At 41.6% G+C, this 13,773-nt stretch overlaps 1 long non-coding RNA gene across 1 annotated transcript; it reads left to right on the top strand.

Annotated features, from left to right (window-relative positions):
• The first annotated feature begins 4,942 nt into the window (after nucleotides 1–4,942).
• LOC307227141 lies at nucleotides 4,943–7,077 on the top strand. Its single transcript, XR_013843829.1, has 2 exons — nucleotides 4,943–5,504; nucleotides 6,736–7,077. It is a non-coding gene; the product is annotated as an uncharacterized lncRNA (long non-coding RNA).
• The last annotated feature ends 6,696 nt before the right edge of the window (nucleotides 7,078–13,773 follow it).

The following is a 13,773-nucleotide window of genomic DNA, read 5'->3' as shown; positions in this document are numbered from 1 at the left end:
GCAAACCTCATCATAATCAGATTAAATGCAGGTTTGGACACTAATACCTGCGAGGCTGAGCATTAAACATCGCCTGGAGTATGCAGAAATCAGTGAATGGGCTTCTTTTGCTCGCTTGATCATCGCGTTACCAAAATAGTAACACCAACAGCATTTCCTCTTAAAAACAAAACAAAAAACTGTTCCTCCTCCTCCTCCGACACATTTTCTCCCAGCTACAACCATAACCTAAACTTCCCAACCTCGTTTTCTACCGCCGGCTCATTTGTTTTTATTTCGAGATTCAAAACTTTTGCCACATGGGGTGAGCAAGAAGGGTAGTGGGTTTCAAATGCAGACAGGGATCGGCTTTTAACACATTCGCTCTTAAGGAATTAATAAAGTGCAAACTTTTTCTTTCTTTCACGTTAAACTCTCACCGGGGAAGGTTTCCTTATTTAAAGCTAAGGGAGGGGGGCAAACATGTGCGTATGTGCGTGTAGTGGCGGCGGCGGGGGGCATCCTAGTGTATATTTGCAGCTCTCTGGCTAGTTCCAGGCCCCCTTTCCTTTTGAAAGTTTTAGACCTTCAATACCCTCGGATTCTACTGGCAGACTTAGGATGGCCTTGGAGGGTCCTAAACGTGACCATTCACTGAGGCGGGGGGCTACAGCTTGCAACAACGTGCTCGGCAACTTAATCTTGCCCCAAAATGGGAAGAGCGCGCAAAAGAACGGAATACAAACTCTCTCTACATCTCTAGTCCCTTTCTAAGGTGGATTGTGTATTTTGCAGCCGATGGGAACGTCTGGATTTCGCAGCAAAAAGGAGAGAAGGTAAGTGTTTTATCCTTGTAGCCGCCAGTTCGTGGAGAAACAATGCCAGAACAAAGGGGACCACTTCTCCCTATGAAGCGTTTTGCATTTTCTTCCTCCATTTCTCATCGAGGAGACACTGGGGAGGGGGAAGGGAGAGGCGACTCGCACAACTTTTTCGCTTTTAGGTAAGAAAGGCTGGAGCGAGCGGGGCGTTTGAGAAACTAGCCACCGGCGCGCGGATTTAAATACTACTCAAAAGAGAAAGGGAGAAGGATCCCAGCAGCAGCAGCCGCCACCTCCCTCGCACCGCCTGCAGCAAACGGGTCCGCCGCCAATTCAGCGGCGCTGAAACTGGAGAAACGGCTCGCGCCGTCTCGGCCGCGAAAAGAAAAAAACTCAAACACCACCTAAACCCTCCCTTCCGAAGGCGAGCCGGCGCCTCCAGCTCGGCCGGGCTTTCGAGCGACTGCTCTGCGCGGAAAAAACGGCTAGGAGCCGCGCGAAGAAGGAACGGGGCTGCGTTTTAAAACGCAAAATCTCGCCGCCGCCGCCGCCTTCGGAAAAGCGGCCCAGGAAGGAAACGTAGGGAATATATCAGGGTCTCCCCGCCCCCCGATTGCAGGGAGCAAAGGAGAAAAAGGGCCCGGCGAGGTTTGTGCGTGCGCGGGCTGAGGAAGGCAGCGCGCCTTCACGAACAGCTCCCCTGTTTGGGGTTTTGTGGGGCAAGGGGGAAGCGGGAACTGGAGGCTGCAAGGTCCTTTGCAGCCGAGAAAGCGCTTCTTGCCTCGGCGGGAGCAGGGAGAACCCGGGGCCTGTTGTGGCCCAAGCTCAGGAGGTGGAGGCGGCATTGCCTAAGTTGTCCCCGCGTAGCAGCAGCAGCAGAGGATCCCCCCCCCGTCCAATGTTTATAGCTCTCCCCTTCGGCTGCATTGTCCGGGAGCAGCGGGGGGAGGAGACTGGAGAGAAGGGGCCCAACGTCTCCTTACGCCAATGTAAGGCGTCGCTGCCTCCTTCCCCCCAGAGAAGAAGAGTGGCGGGCAGGCAGGAGGCAGGCAGGCAAGCGCAGTTAGCACGAGGAACCCGCCACCGTCGCTGCAGCAGCAGCAGCAGCTTCCCTTTCCCCCTCTCGCCTGGGCTCTTTCCATTCATTTACCCGGGCGCAGGGGGCGGGGCCTGCGGGCCGGTGACCTTTCACCTCCTGCCTTCCTGCCTTCTCCTCCCCCCCCTCGGCGTTTCCTTTTGCCGCTCGGCCATTTGCTTACCCAGAAGCCAGCGCGCCGGGCGCGCTCGTGCCGAGCTCGAGTCTCTCGTAATCGCCCCTCTCAACCCCGCCCACTCCGCTTCTCTCTCCCCTCCCCTCCCGGGCGCGCGGCTTCCAATCTCAGGCCGGCAGGCAGCTCCTGGCGGAGGCCGCTACTGCAACTCCCCTCGTGGGCGCTAGGGGCAGCCGCTTCCAAGGGAGGGTGCTATTAGCTGCCCGCGGGATACTTTCTATGAATAATAATAATAATAATAATAATAATAATAATAATAATAATGGTTCGATAACGCCCTTTATAAAACAGTTCCAAACACTAATTTTACGGTCCCATTGACACTGGTGCAGATTACTTTCAAGTCACGTATTCAACATCCGGTATCACTGTCCACGTTATTATAGGTAATTATTAATTATAATTTCCGACAGCAGTAATTAATTGCATTTATTGAACACAGCTAACGCTTGTCATAAATCAGGATTATTTACAACGATGACGGTAATGCGGCTGAAGAGGAAAAAAGAAAAGAAAAGTTCATGAAAGTTTAGGCAGGGCGATTAAAACTGGGAGAAAAGGAGGGGGAGAGTGGTAAAGGATTTCCCCTTCCATAAGGCAAAGAGCTAGACTTCAAAGCTCCCACATCCCGCCCCCAATATGGGGGAAATGTAGTTGAAGGGAATATTAGGGAACTATCTCGAGGATGAAGAGTCACTGCAGTTCCTACTCAGCATCTCCTGCCCCAAGTCATCATCTCCCCTCCCCCTTCCCCCAAAAGCAAAAGGGCTGGCTTTGAAGAAAAAGGTTTAGAACTCTTTGTTTCTGCTTTTCTTCCTGACCATGTGAGTGAGGCGGGGTTGGGTCGGTGGGACTGGAAAGCAGCAAAACAGGTCACTGGGTGACTTGCTTCTTCATCCTTCAGCTTTTAGCGTCTCTCTCTCTCTGCCCTAGAAAAATGACACTCCTGGGTTTCCTTAAAAAGAATATTTTAAATGGGAAAAGAGGGAGGGGGGGGACTCGAGATCGAGGACTGTTTTTATGGTCTCCGTCTAAAGCATGAGGGGACTACCATCAAATGGCACAGCCTTTCACTCTTAAGAATATCTGAATAGATCAAATCCCGCTCGCCCCTCCTTGGAAGGCTGGAAAGAAACAAGTTCTTTTAACGAAGAGCTTTAGAACTTAAGCTAAAGCTGCAGCCGAGAGGGAAGTGTTTTTCTCGGCCTTGCTTGCGGATCTGCAGAGCTTGCAGCGTGGCCCAGAACCGGTAGCGTTCAGATGCACGTGCAGCAGACAGCCCCGGCCATCTGCAATATCTTCAGATCGCTGCCTGCTTTTTGTTTTTGTTGAAGCCTTCCCAACCTGCGAGATCACTGCGAGAACAAAGTGCAGGCTAGGAGCAGGCGTGGGCCGAGCTTCCGGAGGGCTCTGAGACGGAGGAGGGGGAGGGAAGAGGTGCTTCTGGGGCAGCCTCCCAAATCGCAGCTTTCCCCAAAAGCAGCAAGACGTAGAAAGTGGCGACCCAAACGGTGACCTGCTGCATACGAGCGGAAGGTTGCAGGGAGGACAGGAATCCATCCGAACAGCGAGGCGGGATTGTAGTGCATATTAAAGAAGAGATTTTACGAGGCTGGTTTTCGTTTGAAAGCATGGCCGTGTTAGGCAAATGAGTGTCAATGCATTGCACACGGCTTTCTTGGGAGATTCTTGCTGGCGACATAATCGATACAAACAAATCATGTAGAAGGGAACAAAAAGATTCTGTCCCCGCGCCACCCTTAAATGGTAATAAAAGACTGACGCTCCATGAATTGTCAAATCCCGCTAAAGGTTTTGAGAGAGACGCTTGTCCACCGGGCAGAAGGGGGATTTGGAGCCGCTTGTTGCCTGTTGAATATGACGGACAAGTGTTTTCTATCCCAGACAAAATGCGCCTATTCGCCAAATACTCGATTGGAACAGGTTTTGGCATCGGGCTGTTAAAAGGGTCTTGTCAGGTCTTGAGTAAAATAAATATTTTAAAAAATAAAATTCTGACACTGTTAACATGGTTGTCAAAATGTGGAAAAACAAGATAAAGTGGTATTTTAATTATTTAAGTGGATTTAAACCTCTTTCCCTTGCTCTCTCTTTTACACACAGCATCCCAGTTAGGCACCTGATAATTTCGATCCAGATACCAATTAATGCCAAGTATTTCGATTAAATTGATTAATCCTCTTATGCTACATGCGTTATTTAGAAGTGAGTTCCATGACATGACTTGAATTTCTTAAGTTTACTATTTGAGATGTTAAATTGCCATCCATAATCAATTTATTCTGGATCAATCTCTTTGGATTATTCTGGAATAAACAGACTGTTGAGTGTGCTTCTGGGGTTGCAATCCTGACACTTGTTTAGAAGGCAAGCACAACAGAAGCAGTGACCTATTGCCAGTTAAATGTGTTTTAGAAACCAGTAGCTGATGTTGTGTGATCGGCTGCAATTGTATGCAGGTTTTCTTGAGAGTAAGTCCCACAAACTTAGTCGGCTTTACTTGCAAGTGAACATGAAAGAACCCAATTTTAAGTGGGCTGTAAATCGAGTTGCCAGTTAAGTGCCTATAATTTCCCCTAATTAGCATATCTGGATTTCTGTATCCCATGGTTGGGCCATGCTTACAATGAGCAGTGGATTGGTTACAAATAGATTTTAGTTGTCGGAATATAAACCAGCTCATTTAAAAAGAAAATAAGGGAAACGTATTTTATTTGTAACAAAAACACACCAATCAACAGCAGATTGAAAAGAGACACTTCCTCATGGTGCAATAATTAAAAAATACTCTTTTTTATTAAAAAAGTGGGAAGTAGTTTTATGTTTATGTGAAAAAATATCAAAGCAGGAAAAGGTTTTCTTTACAATAAAATAATTGCAAAGCATCCTCTCACACTCCAAAATATAGCAAATAAACTAAAAGAAAGCCAAAATGTAACACAATTCCGCTCATGGTTAAATTATAGGTAAGGAAGTTGAAGGAAAGATGCATTTTGTTTGTTTTAAAGGGCCTGTCTAGGTGGCTCTTAGTTGTATTAGTTTGATTTGTTAAAAACAAGAGGAATGCTTTTTGTTTTCTTTAGAGGTTAGCATCTTGTGAATCTGCTGTCTTGTGGTAAAACTATTGAGAATTGTAGAAAGATTCTCAGCGAACAAAGAAGGCAGCGTTAGCAGGGCAATAGGAGCGTGACAGTTTGAGCCAAGGTGGCAAAGAGTTCAAGTCATGAAGACGTTAAACCGAAGTTCTTGGATTGAAGCCAGTTTTGCAAAGAGAATCGGCTTAATTCCCTTTCATTGGGACTTCCTTCCGAGTAAGCGCATATATGAGAGGACAGTAGAGCTCCACTCTATCGGTTGTGGATCCAAGCTTTCCTAAGAGTAGTTTTACCAGGGTTGGAAGAAATTGAGAAAGGTCTGTGGTCAGCACTTGTCCTGTTTTGATTGATGATCTATCCCATCCCCCTCCTTTCTTTTCTCCTGCAACCAACCGCTGCAAAGGCTGCTTAAAAGAAGAAGTTTGCCTTTTTGGTTAGGGCACAGAAGCCCTCCCCAGAAAAAGCAGCGTGTGCTGCTGCTGCTGCATTGGAGGAGAGCGCAGAGCGCCCGCTTTTCCTCTAGGCAGCGCTGCAGCTGCGAAGAAGGACGAGTGAGCAGGACAGGGGCCAGCTGGCAAGGCAGTGGCAGCAAAAGGGTTTTTTGCACGGCGCCTTTGCAAGGTCGTCCTGATTGGAACCCGGGACCCTCGTGTGTAAAGGAAGAGAGGAGAGGAGCTTGGCGGGCAGCCAAACCCAATAACCCCCACCCTCTCCCCTTCCTCAAAGCCCTTTTTGCGTTGATGAAAGAGGTTGAGGGCGAGCAGGTGAAATAATGAATTTGTGGGTGTCGCTTACAAAACGAGAGTCAATTGAGAGGCCTGCTTGTGCAAGGACTAAGCCTGGCTGGCAGGAGGGCTCAGAGAAGGAGCCGCTCCTCCTGAGGGAAGAAGCAGCCCAGCCAGGCTCGCAGCCGGGCCTACTAACTACAGGCCGACCTGCTCGCCTGCCTGCCTGTAGCCACAGGAGCAGAGGGGGCTGGGCCCCACCAAAGAAGCCGCGAGGGACGCCGAGAGAGCGCAGGGGGAGCTGGGAGGCCGCCTGACGAGATCTGGGGGGCGGAGGGGGGGAAGGAAAGGGGCTGCCGGCGGCGGCGGCGGCGGGAGGGGAAGCTGCGAAAGGCGGTAGCAGCTGCCGCCGAGGAGCTGAGGCCTCATTCAGGCAGGAAGTGCAGTTGGAGGGAAGGTGCTCGGTTGCAGCAGGCGGGCCGGGGCAGCAGCGAGCGGGGTAGGCCGGCCTCCGTGAGGGGAGAGGAAGGGGAGCCGCGGCTCCTTTCCCCCCATTGCTCGTAGGGAAGCTGCCGCTGCCGCCCTTCTTCGCGCGAAGGCTCCCCTTGTTTTCTCGCCGCAGCTGTGAAGGAAAAAGGGACGAGCTTCTGCTTTTTGGGTTGAGCTTCCCCAAGCCCTATTTTATTTTATTGTTGGGGTGTGTGTGGAAGGAGTACGGTTCGAGTTTGCAATGCTCTTCCCTCCCGGTTTCCAGCAGCAGTTTTATCTGGTCCATAAGTAGGGAGGACTTTTTTATTTCTTCTTCTTCCTTGTTTTCCTCTAGTGCTGCTGTTTTATTCACGGGGCTTTATAGCTCACCGAAGGTAAAAGACCCCACCAGGGAGAAAAAGCTCGCCTGATACAAAGGGAAACATCTGTTCAGCGGTGAATTTTTAGAACAGGACTTTTTGAGAGGGAAGGGGAGGGGGGAAAGGGGCAGGAAACAACTCGAGGAGGAAAAACACTAAATGCTGAAATAATTGGATTTTACGAAGAGGGAGCTAAAGGGAGAGTGGGTTCGGAAAAGAGCGGGTTCTTTTTTTAAAAAAAAATTGTTGCTGAAGTTGGAAAAACCGTGTCTTGTGCCTTTCAGAGGCTGGCAAAAATAAAAGTTCTTAAAACGAAAGGCCTGTTCCTTCTGAAGTGTTTCTCTTTAAAAAGCAAAAACAAAAACAAAATGCATTTGTCCTTAAAAACAATTCAATTAATTTGAGTTGATTTTGGTCATTTTAATTACTTGAAGGAAAATAAACTGCTTAACCTTATCTTTAAAAAAAAATCCAACAAGTGTCTATAATACGTTGTTTTTAAATGTTGCGCCTGGGGTGCTGTTTACTCGACCAGCCTTGTTAGATGGGGGGAGGTAAGCGTGTCTACATTCTTTTTAAATATATATATATATATATATATATATAGACTTGAAACTATTTTTCTGGTAAAATAGCTTCTTAGCAATACAGTAGCATTGTTTCATGCAACTTGAGGGAATTTTAAAAGGCGGATTAGAATAATTTCTAAATATTGTATTTCCATGTTCTCTGGGGGGAAATGGAATTTATTGAAGTTCTGAACTTCAGTAAAGCACTCAACAGGGCTGTATTTCTGAACACCATGGAGCAGAAAACTGTTGGTAGCTTTCCTGGAGACAGGGTTGAAATACGTTTGTGTTTACTCCTTTTCTTTATAAAACTTGCTGTCTTTGGAGCCTTTAGATAGTAAATGCCAATGCAGAAGAATAAGGCAAATCTCACTTTGAAAATAATTTCAGAGTTTAAAATTCCCATATTTTGAGACATCACCATAGTTAAAAATATATTGGCGGTTGTAATCTTTAATGATCACGAATCCTTAGTAACAAATAATTAGAAAAATATTGAAATATATATATATGTGAGAAGGCCTTCAGATGCACACATAATTTATATAAGGCAATACGTATACAGGGATTTTAAAATCAAATCTGTATTACAGAAGAAAAAATACAGCTGAAGGAACAGGATAAATAGCATGTCTGGTTTTTCCTCAGTGTTCCATACTACTTTTCTTGTTTCCGAAATAGAAACATTTCTCCCATCTTTCTTGCCAAATGGGTAATTTTTTTTTAAAAAAAATGAGAGTAGCACGATGTAAAAAAATCACATTCCGACTCTGAAGTGCCACAGTGAGACTGACAAAAAGTGATCCGAGGCTTGTGCCCTTAATTCGCTCGGAATGTTAAGCTTCCCAAGATACTCCCCGCCTATGCGGTCATGTTAGCTTTTCTCTGTGTTTAGTAGGTGGTTTTTAATGGTTTAAAATTAGTACGTGGATCGTCTGTGCCCTTACGTTTGTAATATCAATATTAAAAAAAGTGTGTCCTGTAACAGGAAACGTCACACATTGTTAGATTTTTTTTTAATGGTTGCATTTGGCTACTCCATTCATAGACACAATACAATTAATTAGCATATTCTTGGGTGTGTTTTTGAGATTGGGAGGTAGTAGCCCCCATTTGAGGAGAAAACTCCTTAAATAAAAAAAGTAACATGATTCTGCCCAAACCAGACACATAATTGATATTGACTGGAGATCTGCTTCATGTATAGCAAGTTGCTTTTATATTTAACAAAACTGCTTTCCTCCCTTTTCTATGGATAATTTCTAACTGGTGATAACAGTCATTCTGAAATAGCTTTATAGTTTAGATGCATGATAGGGAATTAAAGATGTTTTCTAATAGAAGAACAAGAATGAATAAAAAGGGGAAATGCAACCTAGGAGTATTGACAAAAATATGAACCAGTATAAACTTTTGATTTCTATTCAAATATAGGCTCATATTTCATGTTTTTTGTGCTTTTTGGTGTGTGTATGGATGAAGGGAAAGACTACTTTCAAATATCCCTACTGCCAGAAACAAACCAGTTACAGCAAAATTCCAAATCTTTATTGAGATACTGCAAAGAAAATCATTGCATTACATTTAAATTACATTAAATCTAAACTTTAAAGTTTACTATCTTTCCCCCTGATTAGTACAGCATTATTATATTAAATGTGAATTTTCAAAAAACCTTTAATAATAAATTATATTTGTATATAAGCTGAAAGTAGCACTTAACTATATTCCAATGAATAACTTTATAAATTAGCTCTTAAATGTAAACCTTGGGCCTCTCAAACTGAAGGTATGTTTACCCACCATGCTAAAAAAAAATCCTGTGCTGTAATATTTACTTAGAATATTTAATCTAGGGGTTTTATGTAAAAAACACTCTTTTGCATCATGTTTACAGTACATCTCAGGCTGAAATTAACAATTAAATGCTAGCATTATCATAACAGAAGCAGTACTTGGAAAACAACTATTTCATCCACTGGTGCTCCTAGTTAAGTGGCATTTGCCCAAAGCCTCCTGAGGTGATAGTGCAATTTAAAACAATATAATGGAGGCTTTAAAAACAACTTACCAGTTAAATTAGTGGTTTTACTGGCTAGATTCTGAGAAAGATTCAAACAATGCCATCACAGTTTTAACTGTCAAAGTTATACTTACATTAATAGGTAGTTTGGTCAGCACACAACTGACTTAAAACTTGTATGTACAAATTGGAAAATGTGTAAATACATTAAAAAATGCAGATGAAAGGTGAACTGCATATAAGCTGGTATTTATATTGCTGCAAAGTATTCCTGCGGTTATGTGTACATACACACACACAAAATAAAAATATATATGTTTTTACTGGTGTAGCTTTACTCAGAAACTCTACAAGCACATTTTGTTTAAAGTAAGTTCTGTTTAAACCAATTGGAAAGTAGATTTTAGGACTGAAGTACTGAACACAACAGGATTAACATAGGGAGTAAAAAAACATGGACAAAATGTTATGCTCTTCATAACTGAGCAAGGGCAAATAATTTGCTGAATTCAGACCACTATACCTTATAGTTTTAAATACTGTATAGCAGTAGTGTGTATGGGTCAAATCACAAGTGTCGCACTCCACACTGGACTGACCATTATGCTTTCATTTCCTAGGATTAAACAAATAGCAGCATTAACATTTAAATTAATGCTATATTCAAGTTCAGCAAGCAAAGAAGGTAAAGAAAGTGTGCTTTAAAAAAAAATAAACACAAATAAGAAGATACTTAATATCAAGTTTTTTTATCAGAACTTTTAAAAGGCACATTATTTTATGAATATTATAGCTTGTGCTTGGGTAAAGTATAAAATTTAAGTTTGGACAAAGATTCAGTTTTAAAATCTTAACATGTTGTTAATGGCTTTAGGCAAGCATCTATTCCTACCCTCACTCTTCAAAAACAAACAGCCCTGACACAACTCTTCTATTCCTCCTCCATTTATCCCTCCTTCCCTCCTAATTGTTTTCAACATAGGATGAAAAAGACATGTTTGGGTTTGAAGAGATTTTTTTGGTTTTGCTTTTATATATCTATTTTATCTCACATGCTCGTTCTTATTGAGTAATAAGAAAATTACACCTGATTTAATTGTGACAAAGAGGTGATTAAGTAATACAGGCTCTTTTGCTCAACAAGCCCAGGATGTGTTACTGAATCCATGTTTAGAATTATTAGCCACATGCAAAACATAAAGGGCATTTCAGGAAATTGGAACTTTAGGTTGATGCTACTTGTTTTTAAAATATTTTTAAATATTTAGGTGATACAGGACGTTAAAAGTGCTGAAAAAGTTTTTGTAAATTACTTTCCCCCCCCCCACCTAACATTTAAAAGTCTGTTTCCTATTTAAAATAAAAGTAAATAACATGAAATCCTAGAAGTACATCCTATGGAGTTCAATGCCACCTACTCCCAGGTAAGTGTGTATAGGATTGCAGCTTAAAACAAATAAAGTTATAAAATAGTAGAAAATTACATGTACCTTTAAAATATGTGGATTGATTTGTTGTCTACATTGTATCTTTTAAAAAACTACCAATTTGAAATACAGAGTAATTCAATTTTTGCCTGTTTTCCTTTTCTAATAGGCATATTTCTATCTCTGGGTCTGAAAAAGCTGTGAATTCAAAAACATTTCCCCCTATCATCAGCCTTTACATCTATTCCTGAAAACACACCCTAACACCCCAACTTAAAAACTGTAACTTGAAAGTAAATCTCATTGATTTCAAACTTGCCTCAAGTAGTGTGCTTAGGAATAGGATGCAAAAGGTTTCCACATTCATATCATATGGATGTTAATGGCTTACTATGTGTGTAGTACATTGTCGTAAAGCCTTTCTCTTCCTATTTTGCATTTCAATGGTTCTTTCCAAATGCATTGTTTTACAAAACCACCAAGAGGCTATCTACATTTTGTCATCAAGTTCCCTGCAATGTTTTAAAATAGGATCATAGTCCCTCTTTCAGTCTATATATTTCAATTCCTTAAATGAAACTAAAGTTAGTACAATCAATTTAAAATGAAGTTTAATGTATTATTATAGTGCAATACAATTTACCCTGGGAGTTTTTGTGCCAAAATCAAAGTTTTATGTTGATCATTCTGTTAATATACAGCATATATACTTTAAAAAAGAGAGATTTGTTTAAAATGCATCCAAAGGTTTTGCAAAATACATTTCTAACATATACATTTTAGTTTGGGCAGTTCTTTTAGCATGATTTTCAGTTGGCATTGCTCTACATTCTAGGAAGGGCCAAATTTTAAATAATACTGAATGTGAAAAATGAACTGTAGAACTATATGAAGCTTAATAGTGTTCAAAAGTAAAAATACGTCCAAAGCTTTTACAAACTGGAAGGAAACATAGGCTGCAATTTTATTACAATGTACTTTTCCAGAGTACTGTATCCCTTAGGTTTCTTGTCCATTGTATGCTTTGCTAAACAGCAGAACCTTGGTGCTACTTAATTCTGAAATTTCCAAGTCCTCAGCATCCCTGACATTCACCCTCCCTTTGCTACCTTAAAGTCCAACTCCATCTGTCAGTGCACCTATCTGTATTTATTCAGTCTCCCACAATAGCTCCTAGTAGATGCAGACTGACTTGTTGAATAATGCTGCTTCAGTCACTCTGGGTCTACTTTGTAGTGAAGTGGTTGGTATCTATTTAGTTCTTTTGGTCTCCATTAAAAAAGAATAAATATGAGGAATGATTTATGTTTAAATAAAACATTTTATTTGGTCTCCATTAAAAGGCATATAGTGTGTATGGGAAATTTCCAATGAAAAGGGCAATGAAGAAACAAGAATTAAATTAGTCTGTAAGGTAGCAACAAACTGTCTACAAACTAGAGTTCAATTTAGGCCACAGTTCTAATGCTGGGGTTAATATCACTGGGAATACTTTTTAGAACTTAGATATCATTTTCCTGAAATAAGCAAAAATAGCTTTGAAATACTCTTCACTCAGATCCACAACTCATTTAAAGCTGCAACCCTATCTACACTTTCAAGGAAGACCCATTTAATACAGTGAGGCTTACTCATGAGTAAATATGCATAGGAACAGGCTAATTTTTGAATAATTTAGGTGTATATGGGTCAATAGAGTTGACATTGCAATCCTATATTTTTTTTTCTTACAATAAGTCCCACTGTGTTCAGTAGGGCTTACTTCCAAGTAAGCATGTATGGTTTTAAAGTCTGAATTAGTTAAAACAGTAGTTTGGTTTGATAGGAACACAGTTATTAAAGTGGAATCTAATCCTTTAAATAATTTTATTTAAATAATAATGTAGCTTTCAGAACATAAGGAAATTAATAAATTACACAATATAGTTCTAATTTCCATATCTTTGAAGGACTGAAAGATAATACACATGATTGAAAGACAATACATGTTTTTGTACTTAGGCTCTAGGATTTTAAATATCACTCTCCATTCTACATATTTTTTCTTTGCTGTAGCAGGCACATGGAAATACAGGCACTTTGTGAAGCATTTTTGTATGGTATGTCAAAAGTTATTGCCTCAAAATGCTAAAACTGGACTTTGGGGGGATATTGCCATGCAGCATACAGATGAATATTTGGCAGATCACAAACACTCCAATGACCCTGTTATGTTAATCAAAGTGCTCAGCTATGCCTTCTGTAGGAAATGACACTCACCACTCCCTCTCCCTGTCCTTCCTCCTCTATCTAGAAAATTTCACTTCAGACTTTAAAGGACAGCAAAAACTGACCCAAGATATCCCTCTCATAAACTGCAGGCTCTGATATCCCAAAGGAGAATAGTTATGCACATCTCCTCTCTCTTTAAACAGCAGCTCTTCACAAGCCCACATATCTGCAGATGTGTTAAACTGTTCTTTATTTCACAACTTCTAAAACACACACATACACACACTTAGGACAATACAGATGGTTTAATACTGTACACTTGATTTAAATTGTCTTCATGTCAGGCAATAATGCAGTCTTGCAAAATCATACAATTTTACCAGTCTATGCATAAAGTCACTTTAGCATGATAATAGGGAAAAATCAATGGTATTTTACTTGTAAGGCTTTCCCTTCACCTTCTCCTTCACAAAAGTAGCAGCCCTGGGGCTAGTGGAGGAGGAGAATTTTGCAAAGCTGCATTTAATCTCCTTTCAGTCTTAACAGTAGCCACAATTAGTTCCTTCTGCTACAGTTCTACCTGCTTATAGTGGATAATTGAAAAGCTTGGGATTCTGATAACCTGAACCATCTCGTTTTTTACTCTGCTTTTTGAAATATATAAAAGCAAACCCAACAATCATTGATCAAAATCTGGAAAACATGTCCTTTTAAATTAATCTAGATAACAAAAACATCTAAGTTTAGGGGGATGTGCATATTTCTAGAGGGATAAGGCAGCCT

The sequence above is a fragment of the Podarcis cretensis genome, assembly GCF_951804945.1.
Source record: "Podarcis cretensis genome assembly, chromosome: 12".
Taxonomy (NCBI): domain Eukaryota; kingdom Metazoa; phylum Chordata; class Lepidosauria; order Squamata; family Lacertidae; genus Podarcis; species Podarcis cretensis.
The sequence above is the reverse complement of the archived record's forward strand: the minus strand, read 5'-3'. Positions and strand labels throughout refer to the sequence as shown.